The sequence below is a fragment of the Cherax quadricarinatus genome, chromosome 12, assembly GCF_038502225.1.
Source record: "Cherax quadricarinatus isolate ZL_2023a chromosome 12, ASM3850222v1, whole genome shotgun sequence".
Taxonomy (NCBI): Eukaryota; Metazoa; Arthropoda; class Malacostraca; order Decapoda; family Parastacidae; genus Cherax; species Cherax quadricarinatus.
In genome coordinates, this window is record NC_091303.1 from 4,700,503 (window position 1) to 4,708,002 (window position 7,500).

The following is a 7,500-nucleotide window of genomic DNA, read 5'->3' on the forward strand; positions in this document are numbered from 1 at the left end:
TTCATACTGTTGGTAATCAGTATTGGTTTCGTTGTTGGGCAGCAACATTTTCAACCATAAATTTTCTAGATTATTGTGGTGCACGTCCAGTCTAGGGCTGTAAGCTAAATCATATCTAGTAAAAGTACATACATAACACAATAACAATTTTTATTATGCCATACATAAATAGCGCGCACATATGAGAGTGAAGCTTACGACGGCGTTTCGGTCCGACTTGGACCATTTACAAAGTGACTTTGTAAATGGTCCAAGTCAGATCGACACGTCGTCGTATGCTTTTTCTCTAATATGTGAGGGTTATTTGTGTATTGTTCCAGTCACGGTATTGTGTCTTTCTTTTCTTTATCTTGCCGTTGGGCCTTTTTAATATTAGCTTTCTACATTAATCGCTGTTTGTCTAACCAAGACTCAGCCTGTGTTTTGTTTGTCAGAATCTTCGTACAGTTTGATTAATATGGGTCTATCATTATCGTGTTCGAAATGCAGACTTGACATAACGAAGCAATTAAAGTTCCCTTCATTACTGTTGCAGAAAGAACTTGACGCTTCATAGAGGTCCTTCTAATCAAACGATAAATGGTTTAATGTGCGTTTGCTACATACAAATTGTTGGAAAGCACACTGTTATTATATAGGGCAAAACATTCAGTGCAGAGATGTCATATGTTCTGAATGTTCTTACCTAGACTGTTATTATAGTATAGACACAATTTTGCGTCGTTTGTGGTTCGTAGTGTTTGATCTGTTTGCAGCACCAGTTGCTTAAATTCTGACACTGGAGTGTCTGGATGTTACAAAGCATTATAAGCAAAGTTATCACTGCTGGATTCTAAACTTGGATAATAAACATGAGTTAAATTCTCGACGCATCTCACTTGAGCTCATTTATCACAGTCATTGCACTTAATGGCTCGAATACCGCTGATTGCTCCAGTATCCCCTGAACACAGAGGCATTTGATGTGCTTCTCGTGTACCTGAGTGTTGGACTCTATACAAACTTAAAGTGGGGCACTGTGATAATTGTGACTGTTATGTGGTGGTATTTACTGTAATCTAGGGCGAGAGTCGATCACTCAGGTACAAGAGAAGCGCATCAATTGCCTTTGTATTCACTAGAATATTTAAGTAGCCACATGTCGCTATTCACACATTAAAATTCAATGTAAAAATACCTAAAGTTTCACTTATGTCTGTCTGTCTGTCTGTCTGTCTGTCTGTCTGTCTGTCTGTCTGTCTGTCTGTCTGACTGTCTGTCTGACTGTCTGTCTGTCTGTCTGTCTGTTTGTCTGTCTGTCTGTCTGTTTGAGTGTCTGAAGACTGTAGCAGCCCTCATTGATCCGCCGCGACAGCAGCTCCAGAAGGTCCCATAAAACTTTACGTCCGCACATCTTTTAGGCCTTCGGCAGTTGGAAGTTGTCAAAGAAATTCTTCACTTGGTTGTTACCCTCGTGTCCAATCAAAAAGGAAGAGGGAGCTGGAATGTTGTGTATCTGAATGCAACCTTTTTGAGAAGGGTCAGATAAGTTTGTTAGAGAGAGAGAGAGAGAGAGAGAGAGAGAGAGAGAGAGATCCTGTACGAGGCACAAGGACGCTCGCACCTTGAGTATGCTCCACTTTCTTGGTTTGCCTGCCCTCCCTCTCATCTGCGACTGCTTGACAGAGTAGAGAACAGAGCAAGACGTCTCATCTCTCGCTTGGACCCATCCTGGACAGATCTGTCATTTCAGCAGAGCCTTCAACATAGGAGGGATGTGGGTGGCCTTACTGTTATGTACAAGGCCAATATTGTCAAAATACCACACTTGGATCCACTTCGAGGACAGCGTGAAACAAGCTTTTATGCCACAAGACGGGCAGAAAGCAGCAACTTCACTCTGGCTGTACCCTTCTCCAGAACATCACTCCATCTGAGATCATACATACCCAGGATGACTAGAGTATGGAACACATTCGTACAGCATAATGAAGTCAACGAGATAAAGTCAGTTGATCAAATGAAAATGCTGGCCCACAGATGGCTCCAACTTCATCCTGTTTCCTACTTGTATGTCTCATAACAATAAAAATGCTTTCAAATGAGCTGATGTAGGTAACAGCTCTTAGCTTGCCAATAAAGTTAGGAATCCTTAACCTGTAAATAGCTGTCAATAAAGAGAGAGAGAAAGAGAGAGAGAGAGAGAGAGAGAGAGAGAGAGAGAGAGAGAGAGAGAGAGAGAGAGAGAGAGAGAGAGAGAGAGAGAGAGAGAGAGAGAGAGAGAGAGAGAGAGAGAGATGAGAGAATGACTGAGCAAAATACAAACATACGAAGCAGGACAGACAACGAACAACACAAAGATAAATTTAAAAGCAGGTATAATAAAGATAATATATTTATAAGACAGATTGACACACAAACACACGCAAACACACACACACACAAACACACACACACAGACACACACACACACACACACACACACACGAACACACACACACACACACACATTATTACAGACATAAGAAAGGTGACCAATAACTAAAACGAGGAAGAATACCTTGAATGTCACACCCTAATGATGGTGAAGGATTCTTGATTATAAAAATTGGAGACACTCTCTCATTCCTTAGATCACGTCTGATTACCTCTCGTCCCTCAAGCTCTGTACCAGCTTACAGCTTATCCATTAATATACTAGTATATTATGAACAGGATTGCAGTGGAAATATTGAAAGAATTCTCGCACGCTTTTTGATGCTGCTTTTATTATTATTATTATTATCATTATTATTATTATTATTATTATTATTATTATTATTATTATTATTATTATTATTATTATTATTATTATTATTATTATTATTATTATTATTATTATTATTATTGTCAGTATTACCTTAAATTAGAGGGGAAACGCAAACCAAGAAAAAAGTGTCGTGCAGCACCTGGATAATGGGTGGAAATTAGGTTTTATCCAAGAAAGAAGAGGGCAGCTCCAGTTCCAAGAATTAAAAGCTTTTCAGTGGTTTCACTGAATTATGTAATAATGAGCCTACAGACTCACGTTTTCTTAACAGCATCGTTATAAAAGTTTATATTAGAATATGTAGGTGAATGATATCAAGGACGCTTAGAATATCACTTTAAGCTACGATGATATATCTCGTCTAACAACCTTCCATGTTATATATATATATATATATATATATATATATATATATATATATATATATATATATAATATATATATATATATATATATATATATATATATATATATATATATATATAGATATATATTTTATTTATTATCACACTGGCCGATTCCCACCAAGGCAGGGTGGCCCGAAAAAGAAAAACTTTCACCATCATTCACTCCATCACTGTCTTGCCAAAAGGGTGCTTTACACTACAGTTTTTAAACTGCAAGATTAACATCCCTCTTTCAGAGTGCAGGCACTGTACTTCCCATCTCCAGGACTCAAGTCCGGCCTGCCGGTTTCCCTGAACCCCTTCATAACTGTTACTTTGCTTACACTCCAACAGCACGTTAAGTATTAAAAACCATTCGTCTCCATTCACTCCTATCAAACACGCTCACGCACGCCTGCTGGAAGTCCAAGCCCCTCGCACAAAAAACCTCCTTTACCCCCTCCCTCCAACCTTTCCTAGGCCGACCCCTACCCCGCCTTCCTTCCACTACAGACTGATACACTCTTGAAGTCATTCTGTTTCGCTCCATTCTCTCTACATGTCCGAACCACCTCAACAACCCTTCCTCAGCCCTCTGGACAACAGTTTTGGCAATCCCGCACCTCCTCCTAACTTCCAAACTACGAATTCTCTGCATTATATTCACACCACACATTGCCCTCAGACATGACATTTCCACTGCTTCCAGCCTTCTCCTCGCTGCAACATTCATCACCTATGCTTCACACCCATATAAGACCGTTGGTAAAACTATACTCTCATACATTCCCCTCTTTGCCTCCAAGGACAAAGTTCTTTGTCTCCACAGACTCCTAAGTGCACCACTCACCCTTTTCCCCTCATCAATTCTATGATTCACATCATCCTTCATAGACCCATCCGCTGACACGTCCACCCCCAAATATCTGAATACATTCACCTCCTCCATACTCTCTCCCTCCAATCTGATATCCAATCTTTCATCACCTAATCTTTTTGTTATCCTCATAACCTTACTCTTTATTGTATTCACTTTTAATTTTCTTCTTTTGCACACCCTACCAAATTCATCCACCAATCTCTGCAACTTCTCTTCAGAATCTCCCAAGAGCACAGTGTCATGAGCAAAGAGCAACTGTGACAACTCCCACTTTATGTGTGATTCTTTATCTTTTAACTCCACGCCTCTTGTCAAGACCCTCGCATTTACTTCTCTTACAACCCCATCTATAAATATATTAAACAACCACGGTGACATCACACATCCTTGTCTAAGGCCTACTTTTACTGCGAAATAATTTCCCTCTTTCCTACATACTCTAACTTGAGCCTCACTATCTTCGTAAAAACTCTTCACTGCTTTCAGTAACCTACCTCCTACACCATACACCTGCAACATCTGCCACATTGCTCCCCTATCCACCCTGTCAATCGCCTTTTCCAAATCCATAAATGCCAGAAAGACCTCTTTAGCCTTACTTATATGTTTCACTGTAAACACCTGGTCCACACACCCCTACCTTTCCTAAAGCCTCCTTGTTCATCTGCTATCCTATTCTCCGTCTTACTCTTAATTCTTTCAATAATAACTCTACCATACACTTTACCAGGTATACTCAACAGACTTATCCCCCTATAATGTTTGCACTCTCTTTTGTCCCCTTTGCCTTTATACAAAGGAACTATGCATGCTCTCTGCCAATCCCTAGGTACCTTACCCTCTTCCATACATTTATTAAATAATTGCACCAACCACTCCAAAACTATATCCCCACCTGCTTTTAACATTTCTATCTTTATCCCACCAATCCCGGCTGCTTTACCCCCTTTCATTTTACCTATTGCCTCAACAACTTCCCCCACACTCACAACTGGCTCTTCCTCACTCCTACAAGATGTTATTCCTCCTTGCTCTATACACGAAATCACAGCTTCCCTATCTTCATCAACATTTAACAATTCCTCAAAATATTCCCTCCATCTTCCCAATACCTCTAACTCTCCATTTAATAACTCTCCTCTCCTATTTTTAACTGACAAATCCATTTGTTCTCTAGGCTTCCTTAACTTGTTAATCTCACTCCAAAACTTTTTCTTATTTTCAACAAAATTTGTTGATAACATCTCACTCACTCTCTCATTTGCTCTCTTTTTACATTGCTTCACCACTCTCTTAACCTCTCTCTTTTTCTCCATATACTCTTCCCTCCTTGCATCACTTCTACTTTGTAAAAACTCTCATATGCTAACTTTTTCTCCCTTACTACTCTCTTTACATCATCATTCCACCAATCGCTCCTCTTCCCTCCCGCACCCACTTTCCTGTAACCACAAACTTCTGCTGAACACTCTAACACTACATTTTTAAACCTACCCCATACCTCTTCGACCCCATTGCCTATGCTCTCATTAGCCCATCTATCCTCCAATAGCTGTTTATATCTTTCCCTAACTGCCTCCTCTTTTAGTTTATAAACCCTCACCTCTCTCTTCCCTGATGCTTCTATTCTCCTTGTATCCCATCTACCTTTTACTCTCAGTGTAGCTACAACTAGAAAGTGATCTGATATATCTGTGGCCCCTCTATAAGCATGAACATCCTGAAGTCTACTCAACAGTCTTTTATCTACCAATACATAATCCAACAAACTACTGTCATTTCGCCCTACATCATATCTTGTATACTTATTTATCCTCTTTTTCTTAAATTATGTATTACCTATAACTAAACCCCTTTCTATACAAAGTTCAATCAAAGGACTCCCATTATCATTTACACCTGGCACCCCAAACTTACCTACCACACCCTCTCTAAAAGTTTCTCCCACGTTTCTCCTTTATATATATATATATATATATATATATATATATATATATATATATATATATATATATATATATATATATATATATATATATATATATATATATATATATATATATATATATATATATATATATATATATATATATATATATATATATATTTGTATATATATATATATATATATATATATATATATATATATATATATATATATATATATATATATATATTGTGCCGAATATGTAAAAATGGTCATTTAGCAAGAACCCATTTAAAATTAAGCCAATTCAAAAATTTTCTCATACACGCTTAGAGATAGATATTTTTTTCATTTATGTTAATATAAAAAATAATCGTGGTCCTGCGGGTTAGAGCGTCATGGTGGCCGAAAACACATGACGCTCTAACCCACAGGATCACGCAGTCCTACAAGAGCCAAGCACTCAGCCGAGCTAGGTGTGTTACCTTGGTCCGTGGGCATACGGTGGTGTGGGTGCCTCTGAGCTAATTTCATTCTACTCCCAAGCATTCTACTACAAGCAGTATTTTATATTATTGTAACTATGAACGAATGCTGTTGATCAATAACAACACTGCGACTAGCCAAGGATTCGAACCCATGTAGTTTTGGCCCACCTCATTGTGAGCAAAATCACATGACGCTCTAACCCACAGGACAACGCAATCCTACAAGAACCAAGAAGTCCTACAAGAACAAAAGGGAGGAGAATAAAATTAACTCAGACGCACCCACACCACCGTATGTCCTCGGACCAGGGTATCACACCTGAGGATTAGAGTGTCATGTGTTTTCGCTCACCATGAGGCGGGCCAAAACATAATATATATATATATATATATATATATATATATATATATATATATATATATATATATATATATATATACATATACATATATATATATATATATATATATATATATATATATATATATATATATATATATATGTATATATATATATATATATATATATATATATATATATATATATATATATATATATATATATATATATATATATATATATATATATATATATATATATATATATATATATATATAAAGACAAAATACATTGACAAAACATTCACAGAAATACGATAGAAAGTAAAACAACATAGGTAACTCAGAGCTACATCTCGAATACTTCGTCCAGCTCCCCGGCGGTGGGCCGCGTGCCCAGAATGCTGCAGGCATTTCCTCTCTCGATCGCAACACTGAGTCTCTGAAAGAGGAAGCTGGTCGCTCTGTGGTCCTTGGTTTCTATGATGAGCTTTTCACCCAGCTCTATTAGGAACTTTAGAGCACACTTGCCCCATTCTCCAAGGGTCTCCGACCCTATTGGGATGAAGTTATAGCAAGAGGGAAGATCTTCATATTTGCGGATCTTCTGGGTCTCCCTGTGGCTGGCAGCTCCACCCCCTTCCACTACGGAGTATGGCAAGTAGGTGTCTGCCAATGTGGCGGCATGTGTA